This window comes from Odocoileus virginianus, chromosome 25 (genome assembly GCF_023699985.2).
Source record: "Odocoileus virginianus isolate 20LAN1187 ecotype Illinois chromosome 25, Ovbor_1.2, whole genome shotgun sequence".
In the NCBI taxonomy this organism is placed as follows: Eukaryota; Metazoa; Chordata; class Mammalia; order Artiodactyla; family Cervidae; genus Odocoileus; species Odocoileus virginianus.
The window spans coordinates 2,869,748-2,896,256 of record NC_069698.1 but is presented as its reverse complement, the minus strand read 5'-3'; the positions used below and the strand labels follow the sequence as shown (position 1 = coordinate 2,896,256).

The following is a 26,509-nucleotide window of genomic DNA, read 5'->3' as shown; positions in this document are numbered from 1 at the left end:
TCAACTCACATTGAGATTCTCATCAGCTGAGCCACTGCAGTGGGATGGAGACAGTCGTGTCTCCAGGAAGTGGACCAGATGACCTTCATTTCCATCTCCAGTGATAGCATGAATACAGTGCAGCAGGCAGAGTGCCCAGCACCATGGAAGAACTGAACTTTTATATCTTCAAAATAATCAGTGCGCATTAGAAGCAGAATAGTGTAAATTAGTGACCCTATCACTGGAAGTTATAACATGAACGCTTTATTCCTAGCTTTATTACTGATTTACCACAAGACCTTAACTGACATGCTGCATTTTCCTTGGTCTTATTTTCTGTAGTTGGAGAGTCTGAGACCACTTTCATTCTGAGCTTCTGATTATCGGCGCTATCAGAAATGAATGGGAGTACAAATAATCAAAAGTCATTTTCATTTGGGTTGAGAATTATTAATTTATGTTTGTGAAACTGACTTCTGGGGAAGTCACAGTTCTTGAAATCAGAAAACAAAGCCACACTGTAAAAACTGATTTAAGAAAAATTGGAGAAAAAAAATATATATACACATTTTCTATCTTTTTTAAAAATATTTCATCTCCCTTCCTTCCTTCCTTCACTATCCAAAGTAAATTTGTCCTTCCTCTTTCTTTCCAAACAAGCATTCTAAATCTCACCTTGTCTAGAGGCTGGAAAACAAATGAGTTAGTTCTGAAGAAGGGAAGTTGAAATCTCTTGGACTTTAAACATTTATGTCTATAATACCTGTTGCCAAGTAAGACAGCTTGTAAAACAAACTAGATCAGATTACAAGTACCAAGGTCCAAGGTCAGAAAAACCCATGTACACTGATTTCAGTGGCTTCCTGCTTTGAATGCCTTCAGGTAAGGAGCCAGAATGGCTTTCCACGACTGCCTGGTCCCAGGCTTTCAACCAGTAATCCCTGAAAAGTTGGAGTAAAAAACACGGCCATATGGCCACATGCTGTGTGCCTTGTGACCTTCTTTGCCTTGAACCTCCCTTGATAGGGTAATCTGTCAAATTGTTAATGGTTTAGCAATTAGGGAAAACTCTTCACAGTGTCCTCTGGTCATCACTAACCTTAAAGAAAGCTTTTAATGTGATGTTACTGGGGCTATCAGGTATTTTTTTCAGGAGCAGTGTACTTTATGCTGTGTCTTTACTTGCCTATCATAGTTAATAAAGATTTGTCAGCACTAATACATATCAGGGAACATCAAATGCCTTGCCCTTCCTAACTTTAAGAAGTCTTTGCTCTAGCTTTTCCAGAATCCTGCCAAAAATGATTATGTCATCTAAATAGATAAATGCCTCTAGGTAATTTATATCCCTCAATTACCTCCACCATTAAACACTGAAACCTGGCAGAGGACCTGGAAACACTTTGGGGCACCCTTTCAAATTAATACTCTATTCCCATTCGACACACAGGGCAGAGGAAGAAGGTTTTCCCTTGGTCCTCCTTAGACCAGACTGGCATTTGATCTTTCTCTCCAAGTGCGGGTATGACCTCCAGGATCTCCCCAGCAGACAGTACAAGGCGGCTCAAACTCCAGGGACAGGACACTCATTTACTTTAGTGCACAATTACTCAGAAAGCCACAGTCCATGGAATCACACTTTGTCAGGTTCTTTCATACCACCATGCTGGACCATACCTAAGGCTCTGGGACTCGGATGTAGTCCTACTGATGAATAACTCTTTGGTATGTTTACATATCCTGGAGAAGGGCATAGCAATCCACTCCAGTGTTCTTTCCTAGAGAAGTCCATGGACAGAGGAGCCTGGCAAGCTACAGTCCATGGGGTCACAAAGAGTTGGACATGACAAACACACACACATGCTCACATATGTGTTTAATTTCAGACCTTGAAATCTATCTAGAATGCTTCAGAAAAGGGAGCGGATCAGTTTTATTCTATTATTTGTTGTCTCTCTGAATGTATTTCTCATTCTTAAGAGAAGAAAAAATTACTGGTGCCTTAAAAAGTTTCCTTCCTGGTCTCTTGTTCCTTCCTTAGGAACTGAGATATCTTTAAAATCCCAAAATTTTAACTTTAATTTGGAAAATACTACAAATGCAACTCTAACTAGAAAAGCAAGGGTTTTATGGCATATATCTGTTTTATCAATATGCCCATTCTCTCTCTTTTTGAGGCAGCAGCAAGAAAAATGAGGAGAAAAGCACATCTAAATACGAAGGTCTGCCCTTGCTGATGCTGCTGAACTCAGAACAATGGAATTCATTCTTGTAAGTAATGACACACTCCACAAGCCTCCCAAATTGGTGCATAAAAAGCTAGATTATCTACCTGCTAAATGATCCCAAGGTCACTGAAATTCTAGCCTAAAATTAAAAATAAACAGACAAAAGATAAGCACAATTGTCTGAATGTAAAACACGCAGGCTCAAAACCATCTACCTCTGCATTGTGGGATGGCATCAGTATTCCCCGTCAGGGCTGGATCCAGGCTTTTAGGGTGGTCAAATTTCGGATCTCTCTTTAACAGAAAGGATACAAAATTATCTATACAAGATTTCATACAAGGATGTTGGCCAGGGAGCACAAAGATGAATATTTTACAATACGTTCTTCCTATCCTTGAGCATCACACAGGAAGTAACTCATCTTCTCTAAGAATTTTCTCCTTCAGTTATCCCTCCTTGCTTCTACAATCAACTAACCTTTCCTTCCTGCTGGATCATTCCTCTTATGCAAAGATGTGCTATTATCATCCATCCTTAAAAGTGTCACCATAAAAGTCTATTAATAGTTCCCAGGACATAAGTATAGAATCTGGAAGATAAAATGAAGTCTAACCTTTTTTTGGCTTTAGTCCAGTTTCACTTGTTCACAGGGTATGCGTGCAGAGGCCTTGCACCCAGCAATTTAGACCAGTGTTCCTGATGCAAAATAGTGCAACTGACACTTCACCTCATCAGGCTGCGTGCAGAGATGGTACATCTGGGACTTCAACCTGGAGTGTCGGGAGCAGCATAGCTGTGCCCCGACCGTGGAACTCCGCCTCCCTCCCCTCCCCGCAAACAGGAACTCTATGAAGCAGCCATGTTCCCCATGGTCTTTCAGGGAGAACACGTACTCCAGAGTGTGAGTCCACACCACTCAATTCTTTGATCAAAGAACGAAGCTTTCCTTTGCCTCTGAACTGATTTGGTATTGTTCTATTGGTTTGAAGGATACCAGGCAGAAGCAGCCTTGCTGGGTAACTGTAGGAGGTTCACTAACAAAACTTTGGTGACCACAAAGGGACAGACCGTGGCCTTTTCAGCTCACCGATCCACTAGGCTCACCAACCTACAGGGTCAGCAGTAGCATTCTCCATAGTAAAGTTTTCATTTGGTAACGAAAAGCTGCCAGCCCTGTGAGCCAAAAGGCAAGACCAGGAAACAACCCAGTTTATTAAGGACCGCCAGACAAATCGGAACAAAGATGTTTAATCTGAGTTCGAGAAAAGGCATCGAGGATGCCTGAGTGTCAAGGTTGGTACCAGGCAGTGGCTGAACCTCTTCCGTCAGTGCTAGATTTCCTTAAGTGGGCAGGGGAGCCCTCATAAGACTAGCGCCCGCTCACCGAGAGTCCTATGAGCTGCTGGGGCGTCTCTGGTGGCTCAGAGATAAACAATTCACCTCCCAGTGCAGGAGATTTGAGTTTGATCCCCGGGTCGGGAAGATCTCCTGGAGGAGGAAATACCCCCAGTATTCTTGCCTGGGACGTCCCATGGACAGAGGAGCCCGGTGGGCTCCAGTCCATGGGGCCACAAAAGAGCTGAACACGACTCAGCAGCTGAACAGCAGGCTGGCAGGAACAGGAAGTAGCCCCGGGCACCTCTCCTCTCCTCTCTGCTGCGCGCGGGACCTTGGGTTATTCTTTACCAACTGAGGTGCTGCAGGCCCCCCCGCCCCAGTATCAGCACAGAATTCCAGCTACGTCTGCAGTCTGGTGACTATCCTGTGGGAACCCCATGTACTCTTAGCTCTCATCCAGCAGGAGGTCTGCAAACTCCTCCTTTTCTGCAGAAAGGAAGAAAGAAAAGGCCGTCACCTCAGACAACTGTGCCACTTCCTAACGGACCAGTCTGTTCGGAAACTAACATGGCTAAGCTGCTGTTGCCCAGAGGCAGTCCCATCTAAACTCCGGTGGGACATTCTGACTGAGGAGGGACTAACTACAGATTCAAGGGGGACCACCAGTTATATCGGAGTCCACACCATTTGGATGCCTTCTATTTTGGTCTTTTGAGGAATCCATTAACAGTTTGGGGCTGGTTCCAAATTTCCTGCACTGGAAATCTTATTTGGGTCAAATCTTGCAGTATTTGCAAGACTAATTATCAGCCAGGGTCTAAACAACACAAGACAAGTACTCCTTTTGAAGCAGATCCCAGTGGAGACGAAGGGCACAGCCAGGGTACACATTCCATTTACCACTTCTGATCTGTATAACTGGAAATGTCAGAGCAAAGGGTTGAGGGAAAACCCAGAGGGGCTCCGGACACATGACCCCATGACACCAAGAACCTCCTCAAAGTACTCCCAATGAGGGAATAAGACCAGACAAAGAGGACAGAAGCAGGGTAAATCATGCCATTTTCACACTAGGGAAAAAGTGGTCTCAGATACCAAACCCACCAGGTCCATCAAGTCAATGGAGAAGGGGATGGAATACAGAGGCTGGCTCATTAAAAAAATACAATCCTAAAGGGAATCCAAGGAGCCAGACAGAAGCCTATCAACTGGTATAAGATAAAGGAAATCGATCAGGAGCCTACAGAAAACCCTCCAAGATTCCTAGAGCACCTCAGGGAATGCCTTCAAATCTACTTCCACTGACCCTGAGTAACTGGAAGGGAATGCAATCCTGAGGTCATATTTTATTTCCCAAAGTGCCCCTGACACTAGGCATAAACTTCAGAAGATGGAAACAGACAAAATGCCACTACCTGTTGCCTGGTCACTGAAGGTTGAGGGTGTTTAATAATTGAGATATAGAGGGGACAAAAACAGAGGATAAACAGGCCCAGAGGTAAGTTGTTGGCCTCCAATGTCAACTGATGGGCAAGGGAATCTGAACTAACTGCCCTTGGAGACACTCAACTCCAATGAGTGGCACCCACCCCACTGAGTGATAGCAAGCCAAAAAAAACTAGGACCTAATCAATGCACCATTTGCAAACAAGAAAAACACCTGAAAAGGACAATGTTCTCACCAACCACAAAGAGGAATGCAAGTGGCAGATTCTGGCCATGACCCTCCAAGACAGATGGTCCAAACAGATGAAGAACGATGGGACCAGAGGACTAAGCCAGCACTCCAATTGATCCCCAAGGAGCCTTGGTTGATACTGGACATAGGGATTAGACTGTCAAATTCTTAGTTGACACCAGTGCCACTTACTCAGTTCTGAATACCAGATCAAGTAAACTCGGTCATAAGAGGTGCAAAATGATGGGGGTCCAAGGGAAGGCCAAGAACAGGTGTTTATAGAGCCACTAGAACATAAATTGGAGGAACACTTGCTCATCCACTCCTTCCTATATGTCCCTGAATACTCTACATTTCTGTTAGGAAGAGATATCTTACATGAAGTGCAGGCTACTATCCACCTAATCGGAGAAAAAATGAAGACAGGTGTCCCGAGACAAGGGCACAAGATGGTAATGTGAATGGCTGAGGAAAAAACCTCCCTAGGCAGAGCAAGTCGATCTCCCTGGAGTAAATATCTAGCGTATCAGGAACAGGTGGGATGAGCTGCAGGAGCCATCCTGTGATAGTTCATCTAAAGTCTGGACATCCATGACCCAAGAGAAAGCAGTATCCTCTCCACAGGAGGCCTTTTTGGGCATGGCTGCCATTTTACAGAGCCTGATTGACCAGGCCCTACTAGATGTTGCCAGTCAGCCTGCAGTACCCGTTCCCCCTGTAAAGAGGAGAACTCCCAGTGCGGAATGCCAGATGGTACAGGACCTCAGGGTACTCAGTGAAGCCGTCCGGGGTATACATCCCGTCGTCCCTAATCTTCCACCCTGCTGGTCACTCTACCAGCCACCAGAACTCGGCATTCTGTGTTAGATTTAATAATGCCTTATTCTATATTCCATTAGCCCCAGAGTCTCAAGAAATGTTTGCTTTTGAATGACAGGACCCAAACATGCAACAAAACAAAGCAAAACACTGCTGGATTCTCCTTCCCCAAGGGGTCAGAAATTTCCCCACCATCTTTGGGGAAACTTTGACCCAAAAGATTGCATCTGGAGGAGGGAGCAAGATGGAATCAGAATATAAACGAAATTATGATTACCAGCCCAACTATGGAAGCCTCTACAAAAATACTGTAACCACTCTGAAATACCTAGTCCATAAAGGATATAAGCTTTTCAAGAAAAAGGCTCAAATATTATAAACTAGGGTGACTTACTTAGGCTTCATTCTTCTGGAAGGCCAGAGAAGCCTATTCTAGGACAGGAGAAAAGCCACTTGCTGCCTTCTAAAACGTGAAGGTGGCCAGGTTTTGCTCACCTGGATCCTTAACTATAGTCTAATAGCTAGACTTCTATACAAAAAACTGAAAGGAAAGGATAATGATCCTTTTGAATGGAATTTAGAACATGAAAAGGTGTCTTCAAGAAGAACAAAGCTACTGGGGGAGAATGGACGCATGCTGAAGCTTAGCTGTATGGCTGAGTCCCTTCGCTGTTCACCTGAAACCATCACAACATTGTTCATCGGCTATATGTGCATGCTAAATCACTTCAGTCGTGTCCGACTCTTTGTGACCCCATGGGCGATAGTCCACCAGGCTCCTCTCTGTCCATGGGATTCTCCAGGCAAGAATACTGGAGTGGGTTGCCATTTCCTTCTCCAGGAGATCTTCCCGACCCAGGGATTGAACCCAGGTCTCCTGAATTGTAGGCAGACGCTTGGGCTCAGATCGTAAAGCATCTGCCTACAATTCAGGAGACCTGGGTTCGATCCTTGGGTCAGGAAGATCCCCTGGAGAAGGAAATGGCAACCCACTCCGGTATTCTTCTTGGAAAATCCCATGGACGGAGGAACCTGATAGGTTACAGTCCACAGGGTTGCAAAGGGTCAGACATGACTGAGCGACTTCACTTCACTTACCATGAGCCACCAGGGAAGTCTAGCCACCCCAGTATTCTTGCCTGGAGAATTCCACAGACAGAGGAGCCAGACAGGCTACAGTCTTTGGGGTTGCAGAGTGTCAGACATGACTGAGCAGCTAACACTTTTCACTTTGACCTTTATGTTCATGAGAGAAAGGGAACCGCCCTTGGGATATTAGATCAAAAACTAGCAGTCCTTATTCCAGTGGTTGCTCATTTCTCTAACCAATTAGATCAAACTGCTAAGGGATGCCAACAGGTAATAACAGCTACTCCAACCCCACTAAAGGAGGCTGAAAGTTAACGTTTGGTCAGCCAGTCACTATATGGACTCCACACCACATTCAGGCTTTAGTAAGTTCTAAGGGAACAGAATGGCTGTTCCCTGGAAGGTCAATTCAAGTTCAACCTATGCTTTCATGCAACACAGTGGCTACCATAAAAACCCATCACACTCTAGGCCCTGCCACCTTGCTTCCCACAGAAACTGGGTCCCTGGAACATGACTCTATATAAACAGTATGAACGTGCTCAGTCGCTCAGTTGTGTCTGACTCTTTGCGATCCCATGACTGTAGCTCGTTTGGCCCCTCTGCCCACGGGGATTCTCCAGGCCAGAATAATGGAGTGGGTTGCCATGCCCTCCTCCAGGGGATCTTCCCAACTCAGGCACTGAACCCAGGTCTCCCACATTGCAGGAGGATTCTTTACTGTCTGAGGCAACAGGGAGGCCCAAGAATACTGGAGTGGGTTGCCATGCCCTTCTCCAGGGGACCTTCCTGACCCAGGGATCGAACCCGGGTCTCCTGCACTGCAGGAGGATTCTTCACCAGCTGAGCTACCAGGCAAGCTCACAGAGACCACAGACACAATCGACTCCAGCTGCCCCAACCTATTTAAATGATCCTTTCCCAAATGTCAATGAGGAACGAATCACAGATGGGAACAGGTTTATGACAGATGGGAAAAGGCTAGCATGGTATTCAATGACCTCCTAGACCCAAGTCAAAGAAGCATGAAACCTATCTCTATGGACTTCTGTCCCAAAGATAAAACTGACAGTCCTCACCTGAGCCTTGTAGCTTGGGACAGAGAGGATCTTAAATGTCTATACAAGTTCCTGGTATGCATATGCCATCTTACATGTACATGGGATATCTGGAAGGAAAGGGGCATGCTTACTGCAGACAATAAACAAGTGAAACATGGCTTAAGCACAGTGAAGCTCTTAGAAGCAGTACAACTTCCAAAAGAGGTGTCAGTGATTCCCTGTAGGTGTCACCGAAAGGGGACTGCGGAGGCAACAAAGTAAAACACGGCAGATGCAACTGCCAAAAAGGTGGCCCTAGAACCAGGTAATCGGCAACTACTCCTCACACCTCGGAGCACAGAACCAGACAATTCTCTCCCAATCTACAAAAAGGAAAAATTAGACAAAACCCCCAAACAGGGCTTCAGTAGAGATCTAGGAGGCCATGAGTGGTTCAGTTCAGTTCAGTCGCTCAGTTGTGTCCAACTCTTTGCGACCCCATGAACTGCAGCACGCCAGGCCTCCCTGTCCATCACCAATTCCCAGAGCCCACCCAAACCCTAATTGATGAAAATTAGTCACTTTTCATCAACAACACTTCTTTCCCCCAACTGCAGCTTGTCAAGCCTTCAGAGAGGCTTATCAAGGACTTACTTGGGAGAGAAGCCTTGTATGATTAGTTGAGGTCATGGTAACTCCTGGCATGAAAAGTATAATTAGCAGAATATTTGAGACATGTCCCACCTATACAATGAACAACTCCAGCACCATATTCCAAGAGGCCCCCAGATAAGGCTCATTCAGACCAGAGGGACATATCCTGGAGAAGACTGTAGACTGATTTCACTGTCAGGCCCAGAGTACCAGGCGATTTTAGGTATCTCTTTGTATTAGTAGACATTTTCTGGTCAGATAGAAGCATTCCCCATTAGTCCCAGTTTTGGGGCAAGTCCCCTTCTATCATTCCTCACTTAGTTGAAGTGACTAGGGCATTATTAAAGAAATAATGCTCAGATTTGGCCAACCAGGATTTCTACAAAGCAATAATGGTCTGGCATTTTGTCGCTAGTGAAGATGGGGATTACGTGAGCCTTGGACATAAAATGTATATTGCACTCAGCCCAGAGACTCCATCATTGAGGAAAGTAGAGAAGTTCAATCAGACTTTGAAAAGGGCCTTAGCCAATGGATGTCAGGAAACTCAAGAAAATTGGATTGAGTTGCTTCTGATTGCCCTGCTCTGCATGTAGTTAGCTCTAGGGGGTAAGTTAAAGTTAAGTGCATTTGAACTTATATATGGTAGACTCATTTCCAAACCCAAGAAAAGGGACACTTTAACCCCCTTGAGATAGAACAACTCAAGTGTGCCCTCCAGGTAGGAGAAACCATGACGGCACCCATGGAATATGGTAACTGGGCGCTGCCTGCACCCACTGATCTAGCCCTGTACCTCTTCCAGCCAGGAGACTGGATGAACCTAAAGGCATGCAAAGCTGGTAGACAACAAAACCAACTCAATCGTAAGCGGAGAGATGCCACTTGGTGATCCTAACCACCCATTCTGCCCCAAAGTTGCGGGGATCACTCCCTGAATATACCACACTGGAGTGAAGGAGGCTACAGAGACCAAACCTTCCAGAGACAACCTGGGGTAATGGACTCCTCTGACTACTAGCGTGAACCACTCTCTGCCTTGAGGCAGCCCCACCCACAGCCTCTTGGGAAGAGCACCAGATCACATCTCTCCATCCTCTGATTCAAGAACAAAGCTTTTCTTTTGTTTCTGAGAAACTCAGTCTTATTCTATTGACTCAAATGGGCAAAAGGACCCTTGTTGAGGATCTACTCAGAAGGGTTGGTTAAAAAGGCAAAACCAAATAAAACATCCTTGACCTTACAATTCCCTCCAGTTACTGTAACAATTCTTTTTTCTCCCTTACAGTAAAACATTAAAGAAACTCTCTACACACATCATTTCTGCTTCTTTACCTTCCATTACCTTCTCAATCTACTTCACTCTCAATAATAACCTAAAAATCCTTCACGCTAAGGTTACCAGAAACACCCAGTCCTCTGATATCATCTTGGCCATGCAGAAGCACTGACACCACTGTATACTGTCTCATTCTCGAACGACTCTCCTCTTAGCTCCCCTGACATCATCTTTTAGTCTGGCTACTTCACTTCAGTCTCTTCTGCCTGCTCCTCATTTAAATGTTACAAGTTCACCTGTATCATTTTTCTCCCTACTCATTTTCTTCGGGTGATCTCATGTATTTCCATAGCTTTTAAAACCATCTATGCTGACAATTACCAAATTTATGTCTCTGTCTCATGCTCTGAGCCCCACAGTTGTACATCCAGCTACTTACTTCACATCTCTTAGCAATTTTACATGCATTTCAATATGCCAAAATAAAACTCATGATTTTTTCCCAGGGCTTGGTAATTGAATGAGAAACTAAGCTTGCAAACAAAGCACCAACAAAATATGGGGAACTCCCCAGTTTTTTAAGGAACAAAATTAATGTTTAATATGTTAAAATAAAACTATACAGGTAGTCATCAAGGTTGAGGCTTGATTAGACAACTTTCATTTATGTAATAACTTAGTGTTATTTTTGTTTTGTATTGTGCTTATAGAAGCAATCCACTATTTTTTTAATATGAGACCTCTAAAGATCCTTATCTGCCCCATCCATGCCCAGTTTTCCACATATCAGTAAATGCATCGGCATTGTCATTCATTTGGTTTCAAAGTTAGAAACCTGGATTTCATCCTTGATAACTTCCCTCATTTCCCACACTGAAGCCAGAAATAAGTCCTGGATTGAAGTCCTGGGTTGAGCTCCCCAAACAGCTCAACGCTTGCTCTGTTCTTTACCTCTGCCACTGTTATCCACCTCAGCCCTGTCAGCCCAACTATTATGAGAAAACGTCTTACTATGTGTTTCACACGATGCTTACTGCCTTCTAATATATTCTCCACCCAACAGGCAGAATGTCCTTTAAAAACACAAAATGTTACTCCCTCAATGGTTTCTCATTGCTCTTCAAATACAATTTCAATCCCATGTCAGGGTTTTGGGCCCTGCCTGATCCCGTCACTATATATTTTGCAACCGCACCTTGACATCGGATCACAATCCAGCCATGGCTTGATCCTTCCCATCAGCTGGTCTCAGCAGTCTTCAGCAACATCCTCTCAAAGAAATCATGTAATTAGAATCTTCTCTCTGGTTTTCTATCACTTTGCCCTGTTTGTTATCACAGTTTGTAATTTTTTAGTTTGTTTGCTTCTTTTTTAACTATCTTAGTTAGACTGTAAACTGAGTGAGAACAGAAGCCTGTTATCTTTACTCTGGATTCTCCTATGTCTGACAGACAGTAGAAGGATCAAAAAATTAATGCTGAATTATGGGCTCCACCCTTAAGTGGAATGAAAGGTCAGCCTAATTCAGTGACAGTAGACCCAGTGTTTCTTTCACTCTCTCTCCCACTGAAAGAAACAACTCTGAAATTTTGGACACTTCACTGAGCCACGACTTATTCACTTGATCATGGGATCTAATAGTCAAGCCTGTAGGCCGTTTTTAGTGAATGACAATGGAATGGATGAATGTGTGGAGTGAATCTGGTCTTTTGCTTCCCATAAATAAAATGAGGGCAATAATATTTAAGTTCTTCAAGCTCTAAACTTCAAGACCCATTGAAAGTCTCATCAGACAAACTAGTCACAAGTCTGAACACTGCTTCTGGAAGCGTCCTATCAAGTTTAGTCCTTAAAGTGCTATTGAGGGATTATCAAGCATTCAGTACAATGTCATCTTCCTGTCTTCATTCTGTTTGGAAAAACTGAGTTATATTTCATTGTCTACTTTGTGAGAAAAGGGGGTGCTTGATCTCAATATGAAATTCACCAGTACTTTATGTAGACTGATAAGACTGAAAGGTATTTATAGGTCATACTAGGATCCACATGAATACTTATTACAAAGTAAGTTTTCAATAAGTGACAGTATATATAAATTTTCTAAACATATTGACACATACACAAAATTCACATGGTCTGAGACACAGGAGAGCTTTCCAACATTAAAATAAGAAAATCTGGTATCTTAAATCTTCTGACCCAATTCTGTCTGAAGAAGAAACGTCACGACAGCTTTAAAAAAACACCTTGAAAGCACAGATTGGCCTTCCTAAGTATGCACACTTTCGGTCTCGCTGCTCTGAGACGGCATGTTAAGGAGGGTGGGCAAGCTGACAAAATTCAGGAAGACATCTAACAGCTTCTGATGCATTCTGACCCACGGCTCCTCAGAATTAATATTCTAGCATCCATGGGATTTTGTATTAGGCTTTAGTAAATACATTTGACATGTTAAAATTCAATCACACACTAAATGCAGCATGGCGCTGAGACTGTTAATTTCAGTGCTTCTTTAAATAGTGGATATTATTTCAAATAACCTATCATATCGAACAAAATTGTTTCCTAAGACTTTTTTTAAAAAGATTCTCACTAGTGTTTACTGTATTAGTGGTCAAGTATTAAACCATAAAAATCATCCATGAGAAGCTAGGAAACATACAACGCAAGATGGAATAAACTTGGCAATCATTTCGACAAGGGCGAAGTTGCAGTAGGAGGCCTTGCTTAACCCACAGCACAAGCGGTGAGGAAGCAGGACAAAGACGCTGCCCTTCAGCACGGCGCTCCACCAGACACGGTGTCTGGGGTTGCGGAAGCGGAGCCACCAGCATCACCCTCGCCACACGCGAGGGTCTGCAGTCCGCTGCGCTTTGAACAAGCTGGCACCGAGCCCCTACTTGGGCACGGGCACACAATCTAAAATCTGCTCTGAGGCACAGATGCACTGGCACAAAATCCATCCTCAGGCCCAGAAACTGGGAACGTTGGCTATAGTTACATAATACGTCATTCCAACAAAGTGATTGAAGCTGCATGGGATGGGCAGATTTGATCAAATGAAGCAGGCAGAGCCGGAAGAATTCAGACATTGTTGGCAACAGATCCAGGGTTTTAAGGAGGAAAAAAATACTTTGTGTGGAAAATTTCTGGACGAATGTATGCCAAACTAGTAATAGTAGCTATCTCTTAGAGAAAGGATTATTAGAAAAATTTAAAGTGTTTATTTCTATAATTTTGTTTTTTTAAAAAAATATACAGGGAAATAATACAAATAATTGGAAAATAATAAAAAATTCCACACCCATAATCCATTCATCAGCAATCATTTCCCAGATTTTTACTTTTAGATCACTAGAAAGGAAATTTGAGGTTTCTTCCTTTTGACTTTTCACAATGGATAGTCTATCATTTCCTTCACTAATGTTAAAGGATTCCTTTTTTCTCTTATGGAGTAAATGTCCCACAAAGTAGATTTGCCTGGCATTCATTGTGAGGCTGAATCATGCATATAAAATAAAAGACATTTAGTTCATCTTCAATAAAACAGAACATTCTTTAAACCAATAGTGCTAAGAGGAAAAATGATTTCATTAACTGAAATGTTTGGCCAAGATACTGGATGGTGCTTTTCACCTGCCACAGCAATTAAGACGTCTCTAATAAAATACCACTGAAATAAATTACAGTCCTTTACTCAGTGCTCATCAGAGAAGATCTAATTTATAGCATCGACTATAACATGTTAAAAAGTCTCTATTTGAAAGCTAATTCCATGATAAATTTTAATCATGTGGATAGAACTAGCTTCAAAGCTGTATTAATTATACATTTAAGCTCTACATGCAAACTAGTACATTACAGTACAGCCAGAATATGTAAAATATAGTCTGAACCGACTTAAAATATGCCCATTTCCTCTGCAGTTATTTGCTTTTGATGTACTGTAGTTCTTTCAGCCCATTCTTTATAAACATTAAATTACTGCTGTGCTTTATTAGCCATTTTGCTCCCCTAGAAAGAACTCCAGGCTCTGGTTAACTTCATGGCATGATTTTCTACTTTCGAAGAGTACAAAGGAGATATCCATCTAAGATAAATACCTTAATAAAAGGGGTGAAAGTTGCTAGCAAGTTTTCCTTCCTTATCCCAAAGTCTGCCCAGCCTGCTCACTGTAATTCCCAGTCTCACCCTTCTATTTCTCTCTCTCTGGGTTTTCATCTCTGGCTCAAAACACAGGTCAAATCACCAAAGCCCTGTTAAGTACAGGCGTGCATCCCTTGCTTCAAAACGAGACTAGCGCAGTAGCCAGTCAGCAAACCCAGTCTTTGACAAGAGGCCTGTTGCATGTGTAAACTGAACATTTCATTCTCTATCTAGAAAGTCTTAGCACCTAGAAAATATCAAGTGAATTGAAGAATGTGCTTAGTGTTGTCACTATTACATGCATGTAATACCTCACACAGCAAAAAATGGAAATTCGTAGATTAAAAACTTACCGTATTTCATCTTTCCTGCCCCTGAGTTTCCTAGTTTCATTCCCTGGAGGTAAACTGGTCACTTCACAGGTACACAACACAAAAACCTAGTAATCTCCTCTCTAATTGTACTGGCATGTACCTTCAGAACCATGTTACAAAATCAGTAGTAAGGGCTTGCGTGGGCAACACATATGCTAAAACTGGAGCAGTACCAAGAGGATTAGCATGGCCTCTGAGTAAGGATGGCACAGAAATTTGTGATACATTCTGTATTTTATCTACTTGGGCATGGGACACAAAAGCAAAAATAAACAAATGGGACTATATCAACTAAACAGTTTTGCATAGCAAAGGAAACTATCAAGAAAACAAAGGTCAGCCTACTGAATGAGTGAAGATAGATATTAGCAATACCAGATATATGCAATGAGGTTGATATCTAAAATACATAAAGAACTCATGCAACTCAATATCACAAAAAAAAAACCTCAATTAAAAAATGGGCAGAGGCATTGAATAGAAATTTTTGTACAGATAGCCAACAGACCCATGAATAAATGCCCAACATCACTAATCATCAGGGAAATGCAAGTCAAAACTACAGTAAGCTACCACATCACACCTATGAAAATGGCAATTATCAAAAAAACAAGAAATAAGTGTTGGCAAGGATGTGGGAAAGAGGTAACCTTTGTTTGTGGGATCATAAATTGGTGGAAAACAGTATGGAGTTCCTCAAAAAATTAAAAATAGAACTGCCATAAAATCTATCAATTTCACATCTGGGTATTTACCCAAAGAAAACAAAATTAGTAATTTAAAAAGATATATTCACCCTATTGTTCACTGTAGCATTAAGTAGACAAGACAAGGACACAATCTAAATGTCCATCAATAGCTGAATGAATAAAGAAAATGTGGCATACATATATATATACATACACATATACATACACACACAATGGAATATTACTCTGTCATAAAAAACAATGAAATTTGCCATTTGTGACAACATTAATGGATCTAAAGAATATTATGTTAAGTGAAATAAGCCAGATAGAAAAAGACAGACACTGGATGACTTGACTTACATATGGAAGCTAAAACACAAAACAAAACAAATAAAATAAAAACAGACTCAGAACAAACTCATGGTTGCTAGGAGGTGGGAGACAAAGTAAGTAAAAGAGATTAATAGGCACAAACCTCCATTTACAAAATAAATAACCCATGAGGATGTAATACACATCATAAAGAATATGGTCAATAATATCTTAATTATTTTGTATAGGAACAGATGGTTACTAGACTTGTCATGATGATCATTTCATAATGTATGCAAATGTCAGATCACAATGCAGCACACCTGGAACTAAAATATTACTCTACATCAACTATGTTTCAATTGTTGTTATTTAGTCGCTCAGTCGTGTCCAACTCTTTGTGACCCCATGGACTGCAGCACGCCAGGACTCCCTGTCCTTCACAATCTCCCAGAGCTTGCTCACACTCATGTCCATTGAGTCGGTGATGTCATCCAACCACCTCATCCTCTGTCACCCCCTTATCCTCCTGCCTCCAATCTTTCCCAGCATCAGGGCCTTTTCCAATGAATTGGCTCTTCCTATCAGGTGGCCAAAGTACTGGAGTTTCAGCTTCAGCATTAGTCCCTCCAATGAATATTCAGGACTTATTTCCTTTAGGATTGACCAGTTTAATCTCCTTGCAGTCCAAGGGACTCTCAAGAGTCTTTTCTTATACCACAGACCAAAAACATCAATTCTTCAGGACTCAGCTTTCTTTATGGCCCAGCTCTCACATCCATACATGACTATTGGAGAAACCGTAGCTTTGACTATATGGACCTGTTGGCAAAGTAATGTCTCTGCTTTTTAATACGCTGTCTAGGTTTGTCATAGCTTTTCTTCCAAGGAGCAAGTGTCTTGCTTGAAATAAAAAACTTGGAGCAAGTTTTTCAAGTAAAAAAGTAGTGATGCTCTGGCTTTATGCTTGACATTATGGGGATTTTTTCATTGTGTTTTCATTAACACATCATACTAACTTTTAGATGGTAATTATTAGTTTAAAACGTTACCATATAGTTCCTAGTTTACTGAGTTTTTTTCCCCAACCCTTGATTAGTAGGATCATGTTATTTCTTTTATTTGTTTTCCTCTAGGTGAATTATATTAACAGAGTTGCTAATGTTGAATTATCTTTCCATTTCTGGAATAAGCCAGTATTATGAGCCCTACCATGTTTAATCAGTGTCTGAATGCAATCAAGGGGAAGGAAAAATGGTTTGGTATGAATACCATGGGGGTTTTATAGGGTTTGGAAGCTGGAGTCTGTCATCAACTATGGTCCTCACAGAAGATTCTCTTGAAGGAAATTTAAGCAACACATTTCTACAACCATCACGTGAGTCAGTAGAAGACTGGAAGTCAGAAAACTTGAGCTCCGGAACTATCACTGCCAACCAGTTATCAGTGTTATCTTAGGTAATGTACTCACTGAGCCTCACCTTTTCCTTGCTTGATAAAGACAGACATAATAACAGCACATGCATTTAAAGTGCTTGAAAGAGATTCTAGTACATAGGGTGTAGTAAATATTAGCTGTAATTACTGTTAGTACCAAAAATCCCTTCAGGGCGGAGCCCCAGAACCTGGATAGCAGCAAGGTGCTCAGTCGCTCAGTCAGGTCTGACTCTTTGTGACTCCATGGGCTGTGGCTCTCCAGGTTTCTCTGTCCTGGGATTTTCCAGGCAGGAGTACTGCAGTGGGTTGTCATTTCCTACTCTCAGGGATCTTCCCAGTCCAGGGATCAAACCCAAGTCTCCTGAATCTCCTGCATTGGCAGGCGGAATCCTCACCACTGCACAATAGCTGCCATTTATTGAACATTTATTACACGCCAGTCAGTGTTGACAAAGACAGAGGATCAGAAGGAAATAAAGAAAAGGAAGAAATCATGGCACTAGTCCATGTTACCACCTTGAGCAACCTATACTACAGGAAGAGGCTCTCTAGCATTTAGAATTTTCTAGAACAAAAAGAAAGACTTATAAGGAAGAAGAAAAGTGAGCCTAAAAATTCCTTTCTGGATGTGTTAAGTTTACTGAGAAGGGAAGATAGAAAGCATTTAGGGTATCAGCAGTAGCTTCCCAGGTGGCTCAGTGGTCAAGAATCCGCCTGCCAATGCAGGAGACGCAGGGTTCAATTCCTGGGTCGGAAAGATCCCCTGGAGTAGGAAATGGCAACTCACTCCAGTATTCCTGTTTGGAAAAAGTTCATGGACAGAGGAGCCTGGTGGGCTGCACCTTGGGGTCTCAAAGAGTTGGACTGACTGAGTAAACATACACAACGTTCAGAATAGAGTAGGCCCTTGGCTGGAGCCTTTATTTGGCTCTCTATCACCTGGGTCCCCCTGGTGGCAGGACGAGTGAAGGAAAATGAACAATATCAACAGATACAGAGCAAGAATTCAGCACATGCGATCAGGGCTTCTGATCCTGCATCTTCCACTTACCAAATCTGAACAAAATCCTTAACTTTCTGGTCCTCATCCTGAAAAGGGATTGCTCTGAGGAATAAATGAGATAATAATATAGAATTTATGTAAAACACTTGACATAGAATAGTTGTTTAATAAGTATGGCTATTATTATTAACGGAGAAGGCAATGGCACCCCACTCCAGTACTCTTGCCTGGAAAATCCCATGGACAGAGGGGCCTGGTGGGCTGCAGTCCATGGGATCACTAAGAGTCAGACACGATTGAGCGACTTCACTTTCACTTTTCACTTTCATGCACTGGAGAAGGAAACGGCAACCCACTCCAGTGTTCTTGCCTGGAGAGTCCCAGGGGCGGGGGAGCCTGGTGGGCTTCCGTCTCTGGGGTCGCACAGAGTCGGACATGACTGAAGCGACTTAGCAGCAGCATTATTATTAAAGCATAACTCATATGTTTTATAATGACCTAAGTTTTACTTATAAAACTACTCTCAAAAATGATGTTAATTTGGGAATTCCTAGGCAATCCAGTGGTTAGGACTCCACTCTTTTCCCTGCAGAGAGCAATTCCTGATTCCAGGTTCAATTCCTGATCAGGGAATAAGAATCCCACATGCCACATGGTGGGCCCAAAAATAAAAATATATGTTAACCTTTAACAAATATTGACTGCCACCAAGAATATTTTTCATGAATTTTAATCTTAGAACTTTCAGGAAAAACCACATCAGCTACAATGTTTTTCAATAATGACACTGATGTTCTAATTGCAGTTTTGACCTTGAACTGAAAAAAATTTGAAGGAACTTTTTTTTTTTTTTAGTAAAATCATCTTTAATGGACAAACTACCTGAAAGGATCCTTTTAAAATAAATATTACCCAAAAGCTACTCACTATCCAACTCCTAAGTTACTAATACAGTTAAAAACATGAGAATCCTGGAATGTGAAGTCAGGTGGGCCTTAGGAAGCATCACTACAAACAAAGCCAGTGGAGGTGATGGAATTCCAGTTAAGTTATTTCAAATCCTAAAAGATGATGCTGTGAAAGTGCTGCACTCAATATGTCAGCAAATTTGGAAAACTCAGCAGTGGCCACAAGACTGGAAAAGTCAGTTTTCATTCCAATCCCAAAGAAAGGCAATGCCAAAGAATGCTCAAACTACCGCACAATTGCACTCATCTCATATGCTAGTAAAGCAATGCTCAAAATTTTCCAAGCCAGGCTTCAGCAATACATGAACTGTGAACTTCCAGATATTCAAGCTGGTTTTAGAAAAGGCAGAGGAACCAGAGATCAAATTGCCAACATCCACTGAATCATCGAAAAAGCAAGACAGTTCCAGAAAAACATCTATTTCTGCTTTCTTGACTATGCCAAAGCCTTTGACTGTGTGGATCACAATAAACTGTGGAAAATTCTGAAAGAGATGGGAATCCCAGACCACCTGACCTGCCTCTTGAGAAACCTGTATGCAGGTCAGGAAGCAACAGTTAGAACTGGACATGGAACAACAGACTGGTTCCAAATAGGAAAAGGAGTACGTCAAGGCTGTATATTGTCACCCTGCTTATTTAACTTATATGCAGAGTACATCATGAGAAACGCTGGGCTGGAGGAAGCACAAGCTGGAATCAAGATTGCCGGGAGAAATAGCAATAACCTCAGATATGCAGATGACACCACCCTTATGGCAGAAAGTCAAGAAGAACTAAAGAGCCTCTTGATGAAAGTGAAAGAGGAGAGTGAAAAAGTGGGCTTAAAGCTCAACAGTCAGAAAACTAAGATCATGGCATCTGGTCCCATCACTTCATGGCAAATAGATGGGGAAACATTGGAAAGAGTGTCAGACTTTATATTTTTGGGCTCCAAAATCACTGCAGATGGTGACTGCAGCCATGAAATCAAAAGATGCTTACTCCTTGGAAGGAAAGTTATGACCAACCTAGACAGCATATTAAAAAGCAGAGACATTACTTTGCCAATAAAGATCCATCTAGTCAAAGCTATGGTTTTTCCACTGGTCATATATGGATGTGAGAGTTGGGATATAAAGAAAGCTGAGCGCCGAAGAATTGATGCTTTTGAAGTGTGGTGTTGGAGAAGACTCTTGAGAGTCCCTTGGACTGCAAGGAGATCCAACCAGTCCCTCCTAAAGGTGATCAGTCCTGGGTGTTCATTGGAAGGACTGATGTTGAAGCTGAAACTCCAATACTTTGGCCACCTGGTGCGGAGAGTTGACTCATTTGAAAAGACCCTAATGCTGGGAGGGATTGGGGGCAGGAGGGGAAGGGGATGACAGAGGATGAGATGGTTGAATGGCATCACCGACTCAATGGACATGAGTTTGGGTGGACTCCGGGAGTTGGTGATGAGACAGGGAGGCCTGGCGTGCTGCAGTTCATGGGGTCGCAAAGAGTCAGACACGACTGAGCGACTGAACTGAACTGAAGCCATAAAAACCCAGTCATCATATTAAGATGGTCTTTTATGTCAACATGAATCAACACATGCCAGACAGACTTTAATAGTCAATTTTGAGAGATGGAAGTTCTTGTTTCAATGGATGAAATATGCATGCCTTTGAAAAATTCAAATGTAAACATTTTTTATCTAATAGATTTCTTCTGATCGGAAAGGATAGCAAAAACCGGGTTAAAAGTTTGCATGAAAACTTTAAAAAGCAAAGATTACTGTTGATATAAGATCATGTTGAGAGAGAAGGCATTTATTGTACAGCCTTAAAATTGTTTCCATTCACATGGAACAACCCCAGCTGTTTTCAAAACTCAACAGATGATAAGCAGAAGGAAGGTGGAATGAAACAACAGCATTTTTGTTATATCCAACTGATAAACACTGGGCTGCATATATATTATGCTAAGCATAATTAAGCACAGAATTAACATCATTTCACTGCATTTGTAATACAGAGAAATAAGGCAGTTGAGACAAACAGAAAAAAAGTCTCCAAAACATAGCTTTGAGGATCTAAATTGGCACTATCAAGTTATATATTTACAAAAAATATGGACAAAAAGGTCAAATAATTATTTTTTTCTGGATGTATGTGCATAGGCTATGACTAAAGGTCATCCTGTTATTCGTGTAGTTTTATAAATCTTAACCTTCCATGAACCACATCTCTCACAGTGTATCTAATTACCTAGAATGGGTCCAAAAACAGTACTAATCCTGCATTTTAATAAAGCATCATAAACAAAAGATAAATCTTTTCCTTGATAAAAAATGTTGGAGATGCAAATTTACAAAAGAAGTCAAGAACAAAATATTTTAAGTGCCAAGCAAGCACCTGAAATATGTCATTCATTTATTTAACATTTACTGAACTCATACTCTTTGATGAGTAGGTTCTCTAAGTGCTGAAGACATAAAGGTTATAAGGATATCACAGTCTATAAGGATATCACAGGCAAGTGGCAGGTATATGTAGATTCAATTTCAATACAATAAGAAATGCAATGATAGTAAGAGAGTCCTGGTGTAGAGTGGGGGTGGGGGAATGCCCAGAGACAAGGTAATTTTACCTTATCTTATGGGAGAAGAGAGGCAAGAATACTTTTCAGAGGAGGACTGGACCTCAGAGATGAAGATTGGCTGATTTTCAGAAAAATCTCTAATAAGCCTCATATGTAGGTAATATAATTATTCCCATTTTATAGATGAGGAAACAGACGTATTCTGACTCAGAGATAATAACTGGTAGGACCAAGTCTACCTGATCCCAGTATGACACATTTTCCATTACCTTTGAGGGCCAAGAAAAATACTCTGTATGTCTCTCCAAGTCAAAAACTTTTTTCACCATTGCTTATCCCATTTAGGGATTCCAATATAACATTCCCTTCTTGCATTTACATTCTCTCTTTCTCTCTCTTTAGTTGTTAAGTCATGTCCGACTCGTGTGACCCCATGGACTGTAGCCTGCCAGGCTCCTCTGTCCATGGGATTCTCCAGGCAAGAATACTGGAGAGGGTTGCCATTTCCTTCTCCAGGGGATCTTCCCGACCCAGGAATCGAACCCCAGTCTCCTGTATTGCAGGCATATTCTTTACCGACTGAGCTATGAGGGAAGTCCTATGCTTCCTAATTCACATTATGCTGAACTAAAAGAATATGCAGTAATTGCAGGCTTGTATTTCTGCCGTCTACTGTTAGAAATTCTCATGAAAACCCAAAATATTACTGTCATCACAGAGAAGAATAGATATAAAAATCTAAAACTGTCACTGGGAAAAATGGAAGCCCTGTTCAAACTTTATAATAAACATCTGAAAACATTTCCTTTAATTGATCAAATAGTCTCAGATTCAATCAGAGGGAGGCAGTAGTCTTAAGACCATCTAGAAAAAGGAGTTGACTTAGCTCTCCTCATGATGGGATACACTAAAATTTTCTTGATCTTTTGCCTATCTTTATAAAAGGGGACAGTTTTATTTTCAACCTACTGTCATCACCAGTTGAAAGACACTATGTAAGGGCTGTAGGTATTCAAGAGCCTTCCTGAGCAGGGAAAACTCATCCTCCTGTGAGTCTCCCCTCTGCCACTCACATGAACACTTCCCTTCTGAGGCTGCCGGTCACTAAATGTGTGGGAACTGTTCCCATACCAAGCAGTCCTGTGACACTGGCGGGGTGTCCTCCGATTTAACTCACCTCTCACACTATCCACCCTGAGGAATCAGTAGACACATAGCTTCAGCAGTGCTCTGCCCCACTAGACTGCTCCCCAGCCTAACTTCAACAGCAAGTCCAGTTTGTCAGTGTTTCTGAGCCATTAGCTATAAATCGGAGATTCCCAAAACCCTCACCTTGGGTTCAATTAATTTGCTAGAGCAGCTCACAGAATTAAGGAAAGCAGAAATCTTGCTGATGACTGGTTTACTGTAAAAGGATATAATAAAAGATACAGATTAACATTCAGATGAACGAGACGTGTAGGGAAGTGGCACAGAGCTTCCATGCTCTCCCCCAGAGCACTAGAGTCCTAGCTCCTCTAAGCAACCACCAACCCAGAAGCCCTTCAGACTCACTTCAGGGGTTTGTATGGAAGCACCATCACCTAGGCATGATGGATCATTAACTTCATTTCCAGCTCCTCTCCTTTCTCTGGAGAATGCGGAGTAGGGTTGAAAATTCCAAGTTTCTAATCATGGCTTCACCTTTCTGGTGACCAGCACCCATCCAGGAGCCCACCAAGAGTTACCTCATTAGAACACACACACACACGTGTATTTTGTTATCTCACACATTCTAATCACTGATGTACTATGTGCTAGGCAATGTGCTATACACTAAGTAATTACAGTTGAGCAAGCCACACTGCCCGACCTTAGGAGTTTGCCAACCATGGTGGGAGACAATCAGAAGACAATCATGCAAGAATATAAAAGCATTTGCTCCAGCCAACTCATTTTACACATGTTGAAAAAAGGATAAGAAAATAAGTAGTTTGTCAAACTCTGATTATGCACTGCTGATGGTAGTGGAAACTGATATAACCTTTTTTGGAAGACAATTTGGGAATGCCTTTTAAATTTGCAAATGCTCTTATTCTAAAACACATATATTCTAAACAGAAATTTATCCTTCAGATGTACTTGCAGAAATTCCAAACATAAGTATTTGAGAAAATCTATGCAGTCTCAATCATATTAAAGAAACACTGGGAACAATCTAAATGTCTATCAATAATTGACTGACTGAATGAACTCTAGAACACTGTGTAGCAATTTAAAAGATGAAATAGATTCAACATAATGTAAACACAAGAGGTTATTCAAGAGCTATCAATATATGAAAAAACTGCATGGATAATGATGTTCTATTTTTGTTTAAAAAGGAAAAAAATCACCACAAGTAAATGTTTAGAAAAATAAATATCAGGGAAATGTATACTAAACTATAAACAGTGGTTAATACAATGCCTACAGACAATTTCTATCTTTTACGTTATCATTTTGTAATGCTGGATGATTTTTTCTAAATAAAAAGTGTGTTTGACTAAATTGATGTGATTTATAAACACTGTACTTGCAAAAAAATTGATATTCCTAGGTTTATATTGATTACAGTTCCTTGAAAACTGTAAAAGCTTAAATAAATTATGGGATTATCTATTTATATACTAAATAATATTAGACATTACTTTGAGGCACTCTAAAAGAGAATATATTTACACAGAAAAAAAAAGATTTTAAAACCATTAAAAATAATATTAAAAATTAGGATAATAGCATAGTTTCCTAGTTTCTCTCAAGCATTCCTGATCTTTAATCCAAGTCTCTGGAGTCTTGGTCTAGTTCTTTTTCTATGCAGTTATCTCTAGCCTATGGGTAATCTCTTAAAAGCTTTTCCTCAAAGGCAAAAATTCTTCTAAGCAACTCTAATTCTCATTACAGAAAATGCAAATATTAGAGTATCTCTATGAATGGAAAAGAAAGCTGCTATTATTGCTAATAAGCACTTGTGATGATATACTGTGGAAACTGTAAACTCTACAGTACAAGAAAGTAAAACCACCAGTGACTTAGCCTGTCAACATGGAGGCCTCACAAATATCTAAAATTCATAGTCACCAATGCATTCATGAGTTACATTTGTACAAAGTAATCATAACCTTATTCAAATCAAATATTTATATTTGGTTGGAAGAAGATGTAATATGAGGGCCCCCTCTTACCCAAATAGAAACTATCAAACTGAGATCAGAAACTCGATGTGTAAGGTGTGGAATGACTGAGCAATTGAAGTTCCCATGCCTCTGGGCAAACTGCAGCCAGGCTCTGAGCTCAATTAAAGAAGAAAAGTTTGCCTGATTAGCAAAATCAAGTGTAAAACCACCTAACAGGGACTCTAATGTACGCTCGGCATTTTCTTTCCAGTTCATAAAATTCACACCATAAACTGAAGAAGGTAAAATTTAAGAGAATGTAAAATTTATCAATCTTCAAATTTTGTTATTTCAATGTATAGAACTGAAAAGTGAAGATACAATTTTAATCAACCCAAGCTTTGAATATATAAGGGAATGTTAAGGTAAAATTTTCTGTTGAGACTTTAAGACAAGTGACATGATACACAAAAACAGGTGTGAAACAAGCCAGCCTCTAGAATTTGGAATAAAGTCTGTGTGTATATATATATATATATACATATATATATATATACATATATATATATATACATATATATATATATACACATATATATATATATATATATATATATATCAGGCTCCGCTGTCCATGAGATTCTCCAGGAAGAATGCTGGAGTGGGCTGTCATTCCCTTCTCTCGGGCATCTTCCTGACCCAGGAATCAAACTCTGGTCTCCCGCATTGCAAGCAGATTCTTTACCATCTTAGCCACCAGACTTGGGTTCCAATCTTGACTCTAATCTTAGGAAAGTGGCCTTGAGTCATTTCACCATCTCTGCCCCACTTACATCTCCTCTAAGCATAACATTCCTCATTTATTTTTGACCTATATGGTACTTGCTTGTTCTAGACTGCCTCAGGAATAGTTTTATATTTCTTAAGAGAAGAATGGATTTTTTATTACTCTACTGAGCAGTTAAAATACATATTTTTCTTGTGACCCATCAACCAACATATAGAGTAAGCAATATCACATGCTCCCAGTCAATTTGTTTACTCTGATATGATCTTTTTTCTTCCATTATTTCATGTTTTGTTGAACAGGGTGACCTCTTAATGGCTGATGAATAGCAAATAAATTGATAGTGTTGGAGATGTCACAAGACGCCGTGGCAGAGTTCACAAGAGATGTGGAAATACACATTTTATGATAAATGAGCACTGTCAAAAAACTGATGGAAGGAATTCAGTAATGGGAGAGTTCAGAAGCCAGTCAGGGATCGATGGAGGCCCTTTGACACATGAAGGTCAACTTAAATAGCTTAGGGGGAAGTGACCAACAGTTGTTTGTATAGTAGTTTGCAGAAAGTATGAGTGGGTATATGTTACAATTTCTGATTTGAAAAGAAGCCAATGGCGATTGCCAGTAGATGAGGTAAGGAAAAACACTCCCATGGCCCTTTGCGTGCATCCCTCATACAGTCAGATTCAGTTCTCCTTCCATGAAAGGAATAGCTCTCTACTAAATGGAATTTGTCTGCAGTAATTCCTACAGCACAGGTTGTGCGGATTAAATGAGACTGATCTAAAACCTCAAAGCAAAGACGGGAAAACCACTGTTTGCTTAGGACAAGCCTTGCTATGCCTGGAGAAAACAGTTTGCATTTTGCTTTCCTATGTCTACCAAGTAGAGAAACTGGATGACTGCACTCTGGGTGGAGAGAGAGCTGCTTGAGCTAAGGATAGAATGTGAGAATACTGGATATTCTCACGAATGTGTCAGCA

The 26,509-nt window shown here is 41.1% G+C and overlaps 1 pseudogene; it reads left to right on the top strand.

Annotated features, from left to right (window-relative positions):
• Nucleotides 1-14,767: 14,767 nt before the first annotated feature.
• On the top strand, nt 14,768-14,866 carry LOC139031156 (U6 spliceosomal RNA; annotated as a pseudogene).
• The last annotated feature ends 11,643 nt before the right edge of the window (nt 14,867-26,509 follow it).